Genomic DNA, 19,513 nt, shown 5'->3' on the forward strand with positions numbered 1-19,513 from the left:
ACTTAGAATACGGCAGTGTAAGGGGGTCGTTTGGGGGCATTAGCCCCCCCCCCCCCATTAGGTAATTACCGTAGGTAGGGACACGGCTTGTAGGTTAGGGGGGAAAGTTTAGGTTAGTTGATGTCCATGTTTAATCCAAAGGGGAGGAACTGGCCGTTGATATACAAAGGGTCCGGAAAAGTTTTGCTGTATTACAGATTCTGATTTCGAACAGAAAATATATGTTTTCCTGTAGTAAATAACGAGATTTGACCAAATTTGACCTTCATTTCAACCGCAAACAAACAGAACAACCAATTCGACTAACTGTAAGTTGCCGAACTGGTTGCTGTTGTTATGGATGAAATGAAGGGGAAAACCGGTTAAATCACGTTATTTTCTACAGGATAACTTATATTTTCTGGTACAATGTTTAGATATAACATTTGTCTTATATATATTTTGTTAAAATGTTTAAATATAATGATTTGTTCAACGGTGTCACTTCACTCACATATGTACTGAGAACGATAACATTAGCAACGTTGCCGATGATACACAGTGTTACCAACGTTGGGTGGGATTGCCAACGTTGCCAATGTTACGGTAATATTACCATGTGTATTTTAAGCGATTTTTCCATATACCGTTTACACAATATATAAAAAGTACAAAAAGGGTACAGAACCTAACCTAACCTAGTAGTTCCCAGGTCGCAAACCTCACGTATTTACTGAGAACGGTAAAATTAGCCACGTTACAAATGATACACAGCGTTACCAACGATACAGTGACATTAGTAGCGATAGTAATGATAGATATTACCATACGTATTTTAAATAATTTTTCCATTTACACTTTACACAATATATAAAAAGTACAAAAAGGGCACAGAACCTAACAAACCCACCTAACCTAACCTAGGAGTTCCCAGGTCACTAACCTCACGTATGTACTACGAAAGATAAAATTAGCAACGTTACCAATGATATACAGTGTTAGCAATGTTACAAAGGCATTGCTAACGATAGCAATGCTACGGTAATATTATCTTGTGTATTTTAAAGAATTGTTCCATATACACTTTATTTACACAATATATTAAAAGGTACAAAAAGGGTACAGAACCTAACAAACCAACCTAACCTAACCTAGAAGTTAACAGACCTGGACGGCGAAACTTGCGGGTCACGGGAGGGTGAGACTGAAAAAGTGGTTTGCAAATATTATCTTCCATGGGGGTAGGTGACTGTTTCCCAAAAATGTACCTTTATAAGCAGTAGTAGTATAACCACACCGACGTTTCTTTTCGGTTTTAGATATCATGGTTTGGGTATTACAGTAAAATATGTGAATGTGTTGAATGTCTTTCCTGTAAGGTAGGAAGGAATGGCACTTGGGGCACTGTAAACGTTTAGGTATTACATTGTGTGCTTTATGGAAATTATCAACGTTGGATGTTGAATCATAAAAACCACCATGGAATTTAGCAAATGCTTTTAGGTATGGAATACTGCAGCCGTTACAAGTTTCTATAACTTCATCCATCGCAAAATACGAAAAACTAAATCTAACTTGAAATGACGGACACCTTACAAGGACAAAGGTTTTGGTGGAAGGGTTATGAATAAACCACTTAAAGAGATAAAGGAAGGCGGTAGGGAAATATTAACTGACAACCCCCTTGTGCAAACTTTGAATACGTATGGGTTCGTGATTGGTTAACGGGAAAACAACAGTCTAGAGGGTAAACATGAATGAACTGGGATGGGAAACTTGTCCAGAGCAAGTATTTATGTGAAATCGGGGTGTGACAAGGTAATACAAAAGAAATAAAAGCAATATAGGAAGTTAAAATAGAATGTATGATAAATAATATTTAATGGGAATATAAAATGAGGTGGTTTTATAAGGTATTGGATAATAAAGCGAGTAATTCTTGGGTCAAACGTAATATGTATATGAGGGTATTACATAACTAATCAAGTTATAGACTTGAACAGAGCTGGTAGAGAGACAGATAGTTACATTTCACGATTAGAGAAGAAGAAATCCTATTGGTGGAGGAAAAGTCTCTGCGCAGGGAGGCGGGGTTTTTGCGCAGAAGGTCGAAACCTGCTATGTACAAACGAACGAACAGGAGCTTCTACAATCGGCAAGTAGAATGAGAGAAATTAAATGAAATACACTGCTAATGATAGCATGTTACGCTAACATTTGATCTACATCAGACGTTGGCAGATATGGTTACTGTATTTTTTCATGAGACATAGCCTTTGCAACGGCGCCTCCAAAGTTTATCCTGTTATACTGTTATATCTTTTCCTCCGATTATTATACATCCATGAAGGTAATGTATAGAGAAGAAAAGGCTTGTTTTACGATTATATATCGTTTCCCAGTATGTTTTCCCCACCCAAAACCCCGTGTTCACACTGGGGGTCCCCCATTATCGTAGGATATAGATATATATTTCTGAAACTATTCATTTGCGACGGGAACGAGTGTCATTTTCGAAGAGAGTGTAATTTTTTCTATAAGAAAAAGTAGTTTTTTTCCTAGGTTACATTGCCCTGTGATATAGTAAAATAATACCAAGGATCCTCTAGGGTTTGTGACCTGGTTAGGGGCGGGGCAAGACCCCAGGCCAATTCTGTGACCTTGGAACTACTAGGTAGGATTAGGATGGGTTTAGTTCCCTTTCTAATGAATCCTAACATATTATCGTACCGTAGGGAGGGTGGCGATATCGGTTCATTTTTGACTGAAATAAGGGTTGAATTTAAAACCGAATGTGCATTTACTATAGGTAGAGAGCTTTTTCTCCTAGTAAAATTTTTCCTGACTGGAACTGTAATTTTACAGGTTGGTTCACAGGTTTATGGTTTGGTTAGGGAGTCTGGTTAGGATAGGTTATGTTAGGGGGCGTGTGATAAGGTTAGGTTAGTTAAGGTCAGGAGTGTCATTAGTTTTGGTTAAGTTAGAAGGTGGAGAAGGGCCGTGTCATTAGGTTAGAAGGTGGAGAGGGGCCGTGTCATTAGGTTAGAAGGTGGAGAGGGGCCGTGTGATTAGGTTAGTTAAGTTAAGGGGGATGTGGTTAGTTAAGGTTAAGGGGATGTGGTTAGCTAAAGTTACGGAGAGTACAGTAGTTAGTTTGGATTGGGAAGGTGTGGCTAGACAAGATTAGCTTGAGTTAACGAGTGTTGTTAGGTTAGTAAAAACTATTTGAGGAACGTGATATAAATTACAGTTAATTATGATAGTTTAATTTCACTCTACTTGCATGAACCCTATATTTTTCCACCTTATCTTTATTATATGTATTTGGTACTATTACTGTTGCTGCAAATATTCCGAGCTTATTGTGCCCAATAATGGTTACCTAGTTCTTTCAGCCACTAATTCCCTTAAAAGTTAATTAGATACTTTTATTATTAGAATTTAGGAGATCACCAGCCCAAAGTAGATACTCAAAGTTGGTCCTTAAAATCTCGGTAATGAAGGTCATTTTCAAAGAAAACGATAGATTTTACAATAAACTTTTTTATGAGGAAAGCTTTTCTTGACAGGTGATATAATAATACCTAACCTAGGGGACCTGGTCCTCCTAACTTATCTGATGGGTGGCAAAATCCCCCTTCCTTTACCTCCCCCCTACCTTCCCCCTTTTTTTACCTCCCCCCTTCCTGTACCTCAACCCTTCCTGTACCTCCCCCCCTTCCTATAACTCCCCCCCTTCCTGTACCTCCCCCCCTTTCCTGTACCTCCCCCCTTCCTGTACCTCCCACCCCTTCCTGTACCTCCCCCCTTCCTGTACCTCCCCCCCTTCCTGTACCTCCCCCCTTCCTGTACCTCCTCCCCCCTTCCTGTACCTCCTCCCCTCTTCCCTTCCCTTACCTTCCCCCTTCCCTTACCTCCTCCCTTCCTTTTTTACCTTCTCCCTTCCTTTTTTACCTTTCCTTTACCTTCACCTTCCTTTACCTAACCCCTTCCCTTACCTTCCCTTACCTTCCCTTATGCATCAAGGGCAAAAAGTCGTGAGATCTGCTTCGGCAGACTTTTCAGGTTTTGGTGGTGTGTGATGTACCCCCAGTGTTTGCTGTACCCCTTTGAAAGCTGGAAGCCCTAAACTTGTCTCATGGCATCAATGACAGTTACTGTTTTTTATGACGGATATTTGTTATTCAATTACTAATCTCGGCATAGACCACTGATGATGACTTTGACCTAAAGAAGTCTCAAGTTTCATTAGGTCTTTCAGGTAGGCCCTCTATGACCTTGTTCAATGACAGTCACTGTTTTAATGCTAGATATTATGTTAATCAATTACCAATCTCATTGTAGACCACTGATGATGACTTTGACCTAAAGAAGTCTCAAGTTTCATTAAGTCTTTCAGGTAGGCCCTCTATGACCTTGTTGAGGGAGTTAGTAGGTAAGGCTGCTTATCCCCAATGATCCCGGCGGCACCAGTAGTGGTGACCCACGTGTCAGGGACAAAAGTAGTCCCTCCAAAGCCATAGAGGATAATGAAGGCTCATAGTGGCACCAGTTCCAGCAGAAATTGTGCTGCACCAGATGTCTTCAAGCCCAGGCTTGGACGTGTCTGTCTCGGGATTGAAAGTATTGTTGCCTCAGGATTACCCCATTCCCTGACCTGATCAGTGTGTTCCACCCCTTCTCCCTGTGCTCATCACTCCAACCCTTGTGCCTGGGGTTTCGGGGTCTGTAACCCCTGCTCCCTCTGGCCTCTGGCCTGTGAATGTGCCTTTCTTCTCCCACGTGATAGTTTGCCCCACTGTTGTGGCTCCTGTTGGAGCAACCCTTATGGTTTCTTCTCCCACAGAAGCTTCTTGTTGATAGTTGCTTAGACCTCGACTTCTCTGCTTGCAGAGCCTTGGGTGAAAGCCAGGAAAAGGAACAAGTATGTGCATTGCTCCTGCTCCTGTCTTCTTCAAAGATGAAGAGGAGGTCGAGGAAATCCTGGAAGGCCATTCGTAGTTACAAGGATAGGGCTCCTTTGGACATCACATCTCTTTCTGGGAGGACGGACGGCACCAATGTGGCTTCCAACCCCATGGGGATAGATAGCTGGCTGGGATAGAAGTGTACGAATGTAGTGCTTGCTCTTTGAACCAACTTTTTCTTTCTTTTAATTCAGGAAGTGAATGCTGGTGGCTAGTAATCTTGGATGTGAATATGTACTTGCTGGGGGAAAAAATGGCTGTCGCAATCAGTTTGTTTAAACTGACTATTGATCCACCATCTTTGTGTGCATGCTGTATTGTAGGGGGCATGATAGTTCGCAATCATCCCCGTGTACGGAGTGGAGGCCTTGGTCGCCTGTGCAGTGTCAGGCGTGCTCCTTGAGGGGGAAGAAGAAAGCTAAGCCTCTGCTGGCATCTTGTTTTGGCAACACCTAAGAAGTCTTTCACTTCTTCCGTCTCATTGGGTCAAGTTTTACAAGTGGTGTGAGATGCAGTACTGTACAGTAGATTTCTAGTTTTCTAAATAATTTTTCCATCCTTTATTCATACCTAAGTTGAGACATACAGTTCTTTCTTATGGCTGTAGTCTTCAGTGTTTCACATGAATTGTTATATAGTTTATAACTTCTCTCTGTTCCGTCGCTAAACAAACCTTACGCTATTTAATAGGGATTACCTTTTGGCAATGCTGGAAGACTAGCCATTAAGACTTTAATTCCAGGTGGCAGAAACCCAACCACTAGTTGGGGGGGGGGTGTGTGAAGGGGTAAGCCAGGGTTACTGGATACCTCCACTCATTCACACAGTGATTTTTAAATATTTAACTTAGCCGGTGAATATATAATAGCTGCAACTCTGCGGCTCGACAGAAAACACACTAAAAAAAACTCGCGAGCGATCGCTATGAAGGTTGCGGGTGTGCCCACCAGCGCCAACTGTCGGCCAGATACCACTCTTGTATGTAAACAAAACCTCCAATTCTTCTCTGTCGACGTTGACGACAAGACGTATTTATACTCGCTGTAGAACCTGGAGTTTTCTTAACATATTTGGTGAAGTACTTCATTTTGGTTTGAGCTTTCGCAGTACAGGTGTTTTATCTTCAACTTAAATCTTGAACTCGTTTTTGGATAGATTTAATTTTTGATGACTTTGGATTGATTTTTGGACTTTCCTTGACTTTTAAATGGCCGACCCTTCCCTCAGTACGGAAGTGTGTTTAGGCTTTTAGCAATTATCTTATCACGTTATAAATTAATTATAGATTTTCCTCTATATATTTTATATCTCAACCGCCTTTATTAGGCCTCTTCGATTAGCTTTCCATTTATAATAAACATCAAAATAAATTTTAATGATTTGTTTATATGCGACCTTTCCTGAGAGTAGGCGGTCCTAACTTGGAAACCGAAGTTAAACAACGTTGAGCCCTTTCAATCGTAAATAGCTTTTAAAGAGCTAATGATTTAAAACTTATTAAATGAATTTTTGTTAATAGATTTTTTATGGAAGATTTTCTTTGAATAGTCTTCGTACTGTTTCAAAGATGAACTAACGTTTAGTTTATTTATGCTACGCAGTTTGCGCTCTATCGTTACGATAGAGAGAGAGAGTATCACGGTTTCACTTTGCAGAAAGAGTAAATCGATTCTGACGTTTTGTTCATTCTTCTTTCAAAGCTTAAATGTTTTAAATTCTATTTTAAAGGAACTTTTTAATTGAAAAACCTTTCAGTTTTTTCCTTTGGTCAAATAACCTGTTTTTTTGACGAAACGTAAGTGGGCTCTTCTCTTAGGTGCGAAATCAAGAGAGAGAGAGAGAGAGAGAGAGAGAGAGAGAGAGAGAGAGAGAGAGAGAGAGAGAGAGAGAGATAGAGACGGAGGGAGAGAGAGGAGAGAAAACGTTCCGATCTTTATCTCGTCCCAAGCGGGTAACGTTGTTCTCGAGTTACTCTCGTCCCTAGTCTCTGTACGGGGAGAAAGGATAAAACGTTTTTAGTTTTTTATTCTCGTCCCAAGGCAATGTACGGTGAGAGATTGAAAACGTAGTTTTGAATGAACTAGTGTTTAGTCTCTTCCCCAGCCACTGATTTTTTTATCTTAAAATATGTTTACTGTTTTTTGCTGGTATTAATGTGCTTACATTATACGACTGATTTCGCAATTACAACCTTTTGATGAGGGTAGAATTGCGTGCTTCAGGTAGAAATCAGTTTTATTCATACCTAATGTGAATTGTTAAAAAATTCGATTTCAGTGAAATAAGTGCAAAACAGAAAATCGTAGTGATAAAGTGATATTGCGCAAAGTGTTATCAGTGTTGCGACCGAGGGTTCGTCTGTTCGTGCCTGTCGTTCGCCTAGTCCGGGACCTCTTGCAAGCTCCCAAGCCCAGGGGAGAAGTAATGTCGTACGACTTATGGGTTCGAGAGGCCTTGATCAGCGAACAGACGTTCCCTCTATGGTATCGGGTGTATCTTACCAAGATCACCCCTACCATAAGGCGAGAGAGACGATTTTCTCCTCGTCATCCGAAGGCTTTTCGCATAAGAAACCGTGGAACAAGGTTTCGAGGCCCTTTAAGCGAAAGTCAGTCCTTTCAGGACAGGTCCAGCGTCCTGGTTTTAACCATTAGGACAGCTCTGACCCTATGCAGTCATCGGAAGACTGCTCGCCGCCTAACAAAAGCGTAACACAGACTCCGAGAGTCTTTTTGTAGGCAAGGTTTTGCGGTCACAGACGTTACCCTCGTCTCTTACCGCAACCATTCCCGTTGATCCTAAATGGGTTGTACGGCAAGACATGCAGAATAAGCTTGCCTCCCTTATGGAAGACTATTCTGCCGATAAGTCCGTTGAGCCTAGCCGTTTATCTCATCGAGATCCTGGCCTTCAGCCACCCTAGCGTTCCTTTGTGCGTCCTGTTGACGTTGGCGTAGCCAAGTCACGTCAGTCAGGTTGTTTAGAACCACACTCGATGCGGTCTCGTGTGGATTTTCAGCCACTTACTGATGCTCCTGTTGACGTTCAGGACGTTCGCTAACAATCGGAGTTGACTTGTTTTGACGCTGAGCGTCAACCTCCGCATTCTAGAGTTGTTTTGACTGCTCAGTCTAGGCGGTCAAAGCAGTCTCGAGTGGACGCTGTGCGTCCTCACGCACCTGTTGTTGTTGACAGTTCACAGACTGTCAAGCAGTTACATGACGTTGCGTCCTGGTCTCACGCACCTGTTGTTGTTGACAGTTCACAGACTGTCAAGCAGTTACATGACGTTGCGTCCTGGTCCGCTACTAATGCACCAGTGCGTGTGGACTCTGCTTGTAAAGCATTGCCACCACGGTAGGTCTCTCCCTTGCTTGAGACTCAGCTATTATCGGACAAGGTTCCTTCAGATGAGGAAGTTGCTGTTCCCCCTCCTACTGATATTCCCTTGAGGACTCTGTCAGACGGAGAGGAGCCTAAAGCTTCTTAGCCCTCTATGGACTTTAAATAAATCATGCTGATTTTTAAGGATCTTTGTCCGGATCTTTTTGTAACTGCTGCTCCTCGTTCGCCTAAACGTCAGAGCTTACACTAGGCCTAGCTACTTCGAAGCCGTTGTTTTATAAGCTAGTGCTCTCTCGCTCTTCTAAGAGAGCTTTACGTTTGCTAGGCGACTGGTTTATCACCAGGAGGAGTTTGGGGGAGACAGCCTTTGCTTTCCTTTCTTTTAAACTGGCTTATAGAGCGAGAGTCTGATATGACACGAGAGAAGTTCTCGGCTTGGGAGTTCCTGCCTCTACCCAGATAGACTTCTCAAACCTCATAGACTCTCCCTGGCGCCTGGCCATGAGACGCTCCAAGATTTTACAGGTCGACTTCACAGCTATTTTCGAGCCTTTGAAGTTTTGCTGTACAATTATGTCATGCATAAACAAGGCTTTCAGGGATGGCTCCAATGATCTGACAGCCACGTTCTCTGCAGGAACAAGTCCCCCAGGGATGGCTCCATGATTTGGCAGCCATGTTCACTGCAGGAGTACGTAAGAGGCAAGTGCGCTCAATGTGTTCATTGTCAAGACAAACTTCACGATGAAGTCTACCAGGCTGTCTTGACAGCATTTATGGAAGGCGACTGGATGGTCTCTCTCGACCTTCAGGAGGCTTACTTCCACATTCCTATACACCCGGATTCCCAACCGTTTCTGAGGTTTGTTTACAGGAATGTGGGGGTACCAGTTTCGAGCCCTGTGCTTTGGCCTCAGTCCTGCGCCTCTCGTGTTTACGAGGCTCATGAGGAATGTGGCAAAATCCCTCCATCTATCGGGGATCCGAGCCTCCCTGTACTTGGACGACTGGCTTCTCAGAGCATCGTCCAGTCTTCACTGTCTGCAGGATCTACATTGGACGTTGAGTCTGGCCAGGGAGTTGGGACTTTTGGTCAACCTAAAAGTCCCAACTGATCCCATCCCAGATTATTCTATATTTGGGGATGGAGATTCGCAGTCAAGCCCTGCTCGAAGTCCAACTAATGCTGAAACGAAACGTTTATTCAGTCAGGAGTTGGAACAGTCTCGTAGGGACTCTCTCATCCCTGGAGCAGTTTGTCTCACTAGGGAGACTACACCTTCTGCCTCTCCGGTTCCATCTAGCCTTTCACTGGAACTAGGACAAGACATTAGAGACGGTATCATTCCCAGTCTCCGAACCAGTAAAGGCATGCCTGAAATGGTGGGACAGCAATATCAGTCTGAGAGAGGGACTATCCCTAGCAGTCAAGAACCCAAACCACGTGTTGTCCTCAGACGCGTCGGATTTGCGTTGGGGTGCGACCCTGGACGGTCGGGAATGCTCGGGTCTGTGGACCTGAAGTCAGAAGAGCATGCACATTAACGGCAAGGAGCTATTAGCAGTCCACTTGGCCTTGATGATATTAGAAGGCTTCTTCGAAACTTAGTGGTAGAGGCAACTCAGACAACACCACAACTTTGGCGTACATCTCCAAGCAAGGAGGCACACACTCCTTCACGCTGCTCGAGATCGCAAGGGACCTTCTCTTATGGTCAAGAATTCGAGGCATCTCCCTGTTGACGAGATTCATCCAGGGGGACTTGAACGTCTTGGCAGACTGTCTCAGTCGGAGGGGTCAGGTGATCCCCACGGAATGGACCCTCCACAATGACGTGGGCAAGAGTCTTTGGGCTACTTGGGGTCAACCCACCATAGACCTCTTTGCCTCCTCGTTGACCAAAAGGTTACCAATCTATTGCTCTCCAGTCCTAGATACAGAAGCAATCTACATAGACGCGTTTCTACTGGACCAATAGACGCGTTTCTACTGGATTGGTCTTTTCTGGACTTATATGCATTCCCACCATTCAAGATAGTCAACAAGGTCATTCTCACCATTCAAGATAGTCAACAAGGTACTGCAGAAGTTCGCCTCTCATGAAGGGACAAGGTTGACGTTGGTTGCTACCCTCTGGCCCGCGAGAGAGTGGTTCACCGAGGTACTTCATTGGCTGGTAGACTTTCCAAGAAGTCTTCCTCTAACGATAGATCTGTTACGTCAGCCCCACGTAAAGAATGTCCATCAAAGCCTCCCCGCTCTTCGTCTGACTTCCTTCAGACTATCGAAAGACTCTCAAGAGCTAGAGGTTTTTCGAAGGAGGCAGCCAGTGCGATTGCAAGAGCTAGGAGAGCTTCTACCATTAGAGTATACCAGTCGAAGTGGGAAGTCTTTCGAGACTGGTGCAAGTCAGCATCTGTGTCCTCGTCCAGTACCTCTGTAGCCCAAATCGCAGATTTTCTTTTACATCTGAGAAAGGTTCACTCCCTTTCAGCTCCCACGATTAAGGGCTACAGGAGCATGTTGGCTTCGGTCTTTCGACATAGAGGCTTAGATCTTTCCAACAATAAAGATCTCCAAGATCTCCTTAAGTCTTTCGAGACCTCTAAGGAACGTCGTTTGGCAACTCCTGGATGGAACTTAGACATGGTCCTAAGGTTCCTCATGTCAGACAGGTTTGAGCCATTACATTCAGCCTCCCTGAAGGATCTCACCCTCAAGACACTTTTCCTAGTGTGCTTGGCTTCGGCTAAAAGGGTCAATGAACTTCATGCCTTCAGTAAGAACATCGGCTTTTCTACAGGAAAAAGCCACTTGTTCACTTCAACTTGGTTTCCTGGCCAAAAATGAACTGCCTTCTCGTCCTTGGCCTAAATCTTTTGATATTCCTTGCTTATCAGAGATCGTAGGCAACGAACTGGAAAGAGTATTATGTCCTGTTAGAGCTCTTAAGTTCGATTTAGCTCGTACTAAGTCATTACGAGGGAAATCTGAGGCATTATGGTGCTCAGTTAAGAAACCTTCATTGCCTATGTCAAAGAATGCTTTGTCATATTTTATCAGATTTTTTTAATACGAGAAGCTCATTCTCACTTGAATGAGAGAGACCGATGTTTGCTTAAGGTTAAGACGCACGAAGTTAGAGATATAGCAACCTCCGTGGCCTTCAAGCAAAATAAATCTCTGCAAAGTATTATGGACGCGACTTTTTGGAGAAGCAAGTCAGTGTTCGCGTCATTTTACTTAAAAGATGTCCAGACTCTTTACGAGGACTGCTACACACTGGGTCCATTCGTTGCAGCGAGTGCAGTAGTGGGTGAGGGTTCTACCACTACATTACCCTAATTCCAATATCCTTTTAATCTGTCTCTTGAAATGTTTTTAATATTGTTTTATGGGTTGTTCGGAAGGATAAGAAGCCTTTCGCATCCTGGTTGATTTGGCGGGTGGTCAAAGTCATTTCTTGAGAGCGCCCAGATTAGGGGTTTGATGAGGTCCTGTTGTATGGGTTGCAACCCTTGATACTTCAGCTCCTGGGAGTCTTTCAGCATCCTAAGAGGATCGCTGGGCTCCGTGAGGAAGACAGACTTACAAGGCAGAGTAATCGTCTAAGTCAACTTCCTTACCAGGTACCTATATATTTTGGTTTTGTTATATTGATAACTGTCAAAATGAAAAAACTCTTAGCTTATACGCTGTAAACATAATTAACTCTGGTCTCTACCCACCTCCTTGGGTGTGAATCAGCTATTATATATTCACCGGCTAAGTTAAATATTTAAAAATGATATTTTAATTATAAAATAAATTTTTGAATATACTTACCCGGTGAATATATAAATTAAATGACCCTCCCTTCCTCCCCAATAGAGACGCAGCGGGACGAGAAGAATTGAAGGTTTTGTTTACATACAAGAGTGGTATCTGGCCGACAGTTGGCGCTGGTGGGCACACCCGCAACCTTCATAGCGATCGCTCGCGAGTTTTTTTGAGTGTGTTTTCTGTCGAGCCGCAGAGTTGCAGCTATTATATATTCACCGGGTAAGTATATTCAAAAATTTATTTTATAATTAAAATATCATATTTCACCACTTTTTTTTTTTTCTTTTGGCTCTGGAGAGAACGGATGTGTCCTCTCTGCTCCCGCTAAGACTTGGCCGTACAAACCATTGCTTTGAAATTGCTCTGTCTCTTTTCAGGTGTAATTGTTCATTGTTCCGTAACCGAAATACAAACCACGCTATTTACAAAGGGTTATTACTTTTAGCGTAGCTGAAATGGCGAGCCATTAGAATTTAACGAGGGTGTATTACCCCCGCGCTAGTTAGCGGGGGGGTAGGGGAGTGGTAGCTAGCTACCCCTCCTCCCCCTCACACACAGGTGAATACTCACTTTCACTTTTGGCTCGGACTGTGACAGACGTCTCTGTCTTGGTCCTCGCTTGGCAGCCATTGTCTGTTTTGTCTTTACTTAATCGCTTACTTTTCTTTTACTCAATATATATGTAAACATGTTTTCATGTTTGTATATATATTTGAGTATAGAAATAAGTAAGTTTCCTTTTCAGCTGGGTTGCGATCGAGTTTGACTTCGGTCTTTCTCTCTCTCTCTCTCTTGAGGTCGTTCACCCTTTTACTATGTTTTACTACGCCCTTGTAGCTTCCTTCCCGTGTGGGTGGGGTTGCTACGCCGTACATTTTGTCTCAATTAGTTTATGAATCTAATTGTAGTTGTTAATTTTTCAGCTTGTAGAACGATTCCTTTCGGGGTTTTCGTTTTTTCTTTAGTGTTCATTCATTTTTTAATTACATAATTACATAGTTACATAATTATAATTGTTATAATTCTGTTTTGGTTACAGCTCTCCTTCCGCGAGTGTAAGTGGTTGTGAGGGCACGTGCCTGTTGTGTAATTCTTGTTCCTTTTCCTCGGGATTCCTCTTCGGAGCCTTCCCGGGGGAATGAATGTGTACTAATATTATTTGTTTTATTTTTTTACAGTTACCGATCTAGTTCGTTTCTGTAATATAGCAACGGTGTGAGCTGTCTGGTTGAGTCCTGGGGATTCGGCTGTTGCTGCCTCCCCCCTTGTATTGTCGTCAGGGGCGTGTCTCCTTCTACTGGTAGTACTCCCGTGTCGACGGACAGCTCTCCAGTTCATTTTAGAACAGTCAGGAGGCTTGCCTCCTTGGGCGGATAACTTTCCTTCCGAGGGAAGTTTTTTTCCTGTCCAGGCTTGAGCTTTTCCTCTTTTGGGGGGTTCTTCTCTTGCCTTTTTTTCGTGCGACTATGCTCTTGGTGCTGAGCGGTCGCACCTGCAGTTTCGCTCAAGGGGCTGGGCAACTGCAGGAGCTCCTCTTCGGAGGATTGCCCCTTTTAGGTCACTGGCTGACCAGTCTCTTCCACGAAGTGTTTCTCTTTCGTTCGCGAGAGAGTACACTCATAGAGACTCCTCTTCGGAGGTTTCTTCTGTTGCTGTTGCTGTTGGCCTCCCTCGCCGTAAGGCCCTCCGTCGGCCTCGTCGTAAGGGCCTCTCATCTCCCTATAAGGGTGCTTGAGGCGCCTTTTTGAATCTCCGTTTGCAGCCTACAACTTCTTTTTCTCGATCTTCCGTCTTGGTGCAGATGGACAGCAGTCTAATCTCGTCTTCCGACGGGCAACGGTCTTCCCGACGGACAACGGTCTTCCCGACGGACAGCGGTCTTCCGACGGACATCAGTCTCCCGGCGGACAACGATCCCTTCGGGGCAAAGGGTTGCCCCCACGGGGGTTCTTCCCTTGCGTGTCAGGGTTTCCCTGCGCGCCCTTCTGTTCGTCAGCGCTCTCCTGTTCGTCAGCGCTTTCAAGATGATCTTCCCTGCGGTTCCTGTTACGTGCCCTGTGCGCCCACGTTCGCCCTCGCGATCTAGAACTTCGGTTCAGGTCGGGGTCAAGGACTCTTCTTTGCGCAGGCTTCCACGCGTAGCCTTCTGCTCGTCAGCGATCATCAGCTCGTCAGCGATCATCAGCTCGTCAGCGATCATCAGCTCGTCAGCGATCATCAGCTCGCCAGCGATCGTCAGCTCGTCAGCGATCATCAGCTCGCCAGCGATCTCCGGATCGCCCACGTGTGTTACAGCTGGCACGCCAACGTTCTCCAACACTTCTGAAGGAACATGGTTCGCCAGCTACTAGCTCAACTGCGGATGCTGATCGCCATCGCGCGACCCTCAACTGCAGATGCTGATCGCCATCGCGCGACCCTCAACTGCGGATGCTGATCGCCATCGCGCGACCCTCAACTGCGGATGCTGATCGCCATCGCGCGACCCTCAACTGCGGATGCTGATCGCCATCGCGCGACCCTCAACTGCGGATGCTGATCGCCATCGCGCGACCCTCAACTGCGGATGCTGATCGCCATCGCGCGACCCTCAACTGCGGATGCTGATCGCCATCGCGCGACCCTCAACTGCGGATGCTGATCGCCATCGCGCGACCCTCAACTGCGGATGCTGATCGCCATCGCGCGACCCTCAACTGCGGATGCTGATCACCATCGCACCTTTTCACGCGATCATTTACCTGCGCATGCTGCTCGCCATCGCACAACCCTGAACGATTGCCCGCTTACGCATGCTGCTCCTCATCGCACCACCCTGAACGATCGCCCTCCTGCAGATGCTGATCACCATCGCACCCTTTCACGCGATCATTCACCTGCGCATGCTGCTCGCCATCGCACAACCCTGAACGATTGCCCGCTTACGCATGCTGCTCCTCATCGCACAACCCTGAACGATCGCCCTCTTGCGGATGCTGATCACCATCGCACCCTTTCACGCGATCATTCACCTGCGCATGCTGCTCGCCATCGCACAACCCTGCACGATTGCCCGCTTACGCATGCTGCTCCTCATCGCACAACCCTGAACGATCGCCCTCCTGCAGATGCTGATCACCATCGCACCCTTTCACGCGATCATTCACCTGCGCATGCTGCTCGCCATCGCACAACCCTGCACGATTGCCCGCTTACGCATGCTGCTCCTCATCGCACAACCCTGAACGATCGCCCTCTTGCGGATGCTGATCACCATCGCACCCTATCACGCGATCATTCACCTACACATGCTGCTCGCCATCGCTTACCGCCAGCGATCTTCTTCACCTACGCGGCAGCACGATCCCTCGCCGTCACGCCCATTCGCCTGCGCGCCCGCGCGATCACTCGCCTGCGCGCCCGCGCGATCGCTCGCCTGCGCGCCCCGCGCGATCGCTCGCCTGCGCGCCCTCGCGACCCGCTCGCCTGCGCGCCCGCGCGACCACTCGCCTGTGCGCCCGCGCGACCATTCGCCTTTGCGCGACCGTTCGCCCCTCGCGCGACCATAGTTCGCGGCGAATTCCACAGCCGGTGGTAGCAGCAGGGACGCGTGCTCCTAGGCGGCACTCGGGATCACCTCCATCCAAGCACAGGTTGGTAGTGCAGGACGAAGACAGGTCAGTACAGCATTCTTCCCACCTTCTTTTCAGGCAGGAACCGTCGTGTCCTCTCCAAAGGATCGCCCGATCCCTTTCACCTTAGCGAGGATTTCGGACTCTGTGTCCTTGGAGCAGCAGACATGGTTTGATCCGCTGGCACGGGCGTTAATGAGGGTTATGAAACCAGCACTCATCGGCCAGGGTAACAAACCAGCGGCTGTCTCTCCTACGCTGAAGAGAAAGAGAGGAGTGGACTTCGTGGTGACTTCCCCCAGAGCGAAGTTGGTTCCCAAGAGGTCGGTCTCGAGGGTCCCCTCTCCTGCACGAGTACTCTCTCCTTCTCCCGCCCTGGAAGGATTTTTGGCGGGGGGGCTTTCCGTTGAAGATTTCTCCATCGGACAAGGGGTGACTGCTTACCTCTTCCTCTGGGAGCTTACCAGGTTCTTTCCCTCCTCGGTTACGGCCGAGGTTTGGTTCAAGGAAGCTACAGGAAGATCAAGGGTACTTTCCTCCTCTCGAGCTCAGGCACCTTGGCCTTTCGTCGTTAAGTATCTACTTGCGGACAAGCTCGATGTTGTACCATCTGGACGCACTGACTGAAGGCTTCCTTCGGGTGTCTCATCTGTGGAGGTCAACGACCTCAGACACCCTTCCATCCTTGAGAAGAGTTTTGTCTTTGCCCAAGGACAGAGACTTAAACATCTGCTGTGCGGAGTAAATCGACTTCCGGTTTCACTCCTCCAAGGCGCTTTCTTCCAGACTCTGCAGGGCTCCAGCTCCCTTTTCTTTCAACCACGTCGGCCTAAGTTATCGGCTACGACAACTGGGACAAGGTGTCCAATTGCAGTTTCCTCCTGTCAGGAACAGATGGCACGGGAGACTCCCCCGGGGGGGCATAGTCCTAAAAGGAGTTCACGAACTCTAGGATTGCAGGTTTTTTCGCTGGGAGGATGCTTAAGGTTACTCATCCGAATGACAGCTTCCCGATGCCCATTCCCGCACAATCTCTGTGAGTAGCCAAGGATATCGCGCCTGCCGTCTCTGTCAGCGAATTCAGTGTCTCTGAACCTCTATGCCATAGCATCAGCAGAGTTGCCCGGTTGGGCAGAATGATCCATACCTTAGGCGAAGGTCTTCCTTAGGATCATCGACGGCTTCACCCCCCGGCCCCCTCAGTCGATCCTTTCTTGTAAGGAAGGATCTGAGAGGGGATGTCCATAGTCGACCTCTCAGCCCTGATCAAGTTTGTCGAACAAACTTCGGCCAGCGTAGACCAGCAGAATCGATCAGACTGGTAACGAGGCGACAGGACTCCTTTAACCCTGGATCGGAAGGACGGGTACTTGCAGTTTCCATTCCATCCATCTTCCAGGGTGCTCGTCGATTTCAGCCTAAACTGCAAGTATTCCTGCTTATGATGCAGTGTGGCTATCCCGCCGTGGCATAGCAGGTTTGTTTCCCCAGAGAACTCTCCCTGCCTTCCTCTTGGCCGCTCAGGTGCAGACTTCCGCCTCCTCTGCTGTTTGGAGGGCTGGTCAACTCCAGTAGGCTCGGGTTTCGACCTTCTTCAGCGCCGGGAAAAGCTTCCGAATGCTGACCATGAGTGTGGGGCTCATGGTATTTTGCTTGGAGCCTTCTCTTCCTCTGCCTCAACATCTGGAGTATCTGGCCATGATATTGAGTCAACCGCCTTACCCACGTTGGAAACCCCGCTTCTCGTCCGTCCAGCGAGGTTAAGCAACGTCGGTACTTGGAATGGGGTGACCACCTGGGGACGCCAGATTCTGTTACCCTACATCCTCCGAGCCTTCCTTTCGGTTGACTGTGGCAAGACTGAGGAGAGTCGCAGTACCTGTTCTCAGTCAAGCAGAGTTTTCAGCCCTACCTTGGAACGTTTCCTAGTTCTTCTTTCCTCATTGACCCGTTTTATAGTCCGAACGGTCGCCTCAGGATAAGTTCCATGTGGGGCGATCCAAGTTCCAGTGGCTTCAGGCAATGTTTAACCGGACTCCCTGGCCCTATGGGACCAGCGGAACTATTAAACCTGCAATGGGTGTTGACCTATGGAGCCTCTTGATGGTAGTGGATATTCTCGTCCTTTCCCCACATTCTTGATGCGGTTCTCGGACTCGTCAAAGGAAAGGGGGGGGGGGGCATGTTCCGGTCCAGGCCTATGGTCAAGACCTGAAGGATACCTCTCCATCATTCAGGCAGGCTTAAGGGCCTTAGTCTGGCCCCTCTTCAGATCCTACCGCTCCTGCCAAGTCGCCCCGTTGCGTGCCGACTTCATGCTAACCAGCAGGGGACGCATTTTCACACCTTCACATCTTGCAGTAGAGATACCGGGATGATTGAGATTCTCTCAATTCCACCATCGGCTCTCTCATTCCAGGCAGGGGAATGTTTCTCTCAGACTATCCGAGCAGGGCCTCATAGAGAGAGTGTACCTAAGGGTCTTTGACCTTGGGTAACCAGCAAGTGCTGGTCTGGGGGACCTGATCGCGACAGCTTGGAACCTCAAGCTTCCGCTAGTTTTCCCCCCAGTCTCAGACCCCGAGACTCTGGCAAGATGCATTCCGGTGATGGTGGGACAACTTCGACGCCTGCGTCTTCCCTCCTTTTTGTCTGCGGACAATGGGTCTCAACAAAACCAGGTTGTCTGTCAACCTTTCAATGGGAGAGCTCCACTGGGACTATGCACAGAACGGTTTCTGGACCCTCTGCTTCCCCTGACGGAACTCCCGGGAGAGCTTCTCCCACGGCGCAGACTACTCAAGCAACCACACTGCGACATCTCTCCCGAACCGGGGCGTCGCTTCGGCTTCATACCTGGAGACACTACGCTTCCTCCTCTAGAAGAGACAACCCGCTACAGTCGCGGTACGGAGGTCGCGTCATCTGCGATAGTCATCCACAGGGGTCTCCCAGGCAAAGTGAAGAGTCTAAGGTGGTTGGTGCCGTGGGAGATATATCTCTTCCCGTGAGGCCTCTTCTCCAGCAATAACGGTCTTATTGCCTTTCGGCGGGAGGAAACTCCTTTCCGCTCTTGGCAATGAAGCCTGTCGCTCAGCCTTTCCCTGACCTTCAGGCTTAAAGGAATAACTTTTTCCTGCCCGCTGGATCTATCCTCGCTCATGCGAAGCTACGATCGTCCCTGCCCTAGTCGGAGGAAGACCTCCAACTTGGAGCATGGCTCGGACTTTTAGTCCTTTAAGAGATCTTCTCAAGACCCTTTTACGACAGGCCTCGGATTGTATTCCGCCTTGGGTCTTCTGCTCACTCTGGCCACGGCCAGTGTGTAAGCAATCTTCTTGGTCTCTTACTACTCCCCCCCTTTCTAAGGAAGAGGGGAAGGCAACATTCAGGCTCGCTCCTGAGTTGTTGGCTAGACTCAGAATCTGAGGGTCCCGACCCTTCGGTCCGATTCATTCAAGATTTTGAGTCTCCATTCTGTGTCTGATGTCCCAAGACCTTCTCTTTCTTGCCAGTACAGGAATCGAGAGGTTAGCGCTGGGGACAGCTGCAGTTTGGCCTCAGTTGCAGCCGATTTGGGAACACAAGGAGGACATGGGGGGAGAGTCACCAGTATACCTCTTCAGCCCGGACTCAAGGACATTCATCTCGACCTGTCTTCAGACCCTCCCCCGTCACGTCGCCCTACAGCACGATGTTGGATACATCGCAACGTCCCTCGCCTTCGAGTAATACTACTCTGTGACGCAGGTGCTACAAGCTGGAGTCTGGAAGCGTCTGATGACCTT

General features: G+C 47.3%; 1 protein-coding gene across 3 annotated transcripts in view; it reads left to right on the forward strand.

Moving 5' to 3' along the window:
• LOC137629642 (uncharacterized) overlaps positions 1 to 19,513 on the forward strand; it is a 64,398-nt gene that overhangs the window by 1,305 nt on the left and 43,580 nt on the right. The gene's annotated exons all lie outside the window — the stretch shown is intronic.

The sequence above is a fragment of the Palaemon carinicauda genome, chromosome 2, assembly GCF_036898095.1.
Source record: "Palaemon carinicauda isolate YSFRI2023 chromosome 2, ASM3689809v2, whole genome shotgun sequence".
In the NCBI taxonomy this organism is placed as follows: Eukaryota; Metazoa; Arthropoda; class Malacostraca; order Decapoda; family Palaemonidae; genus Palaemon; species Palaemon carinicauda.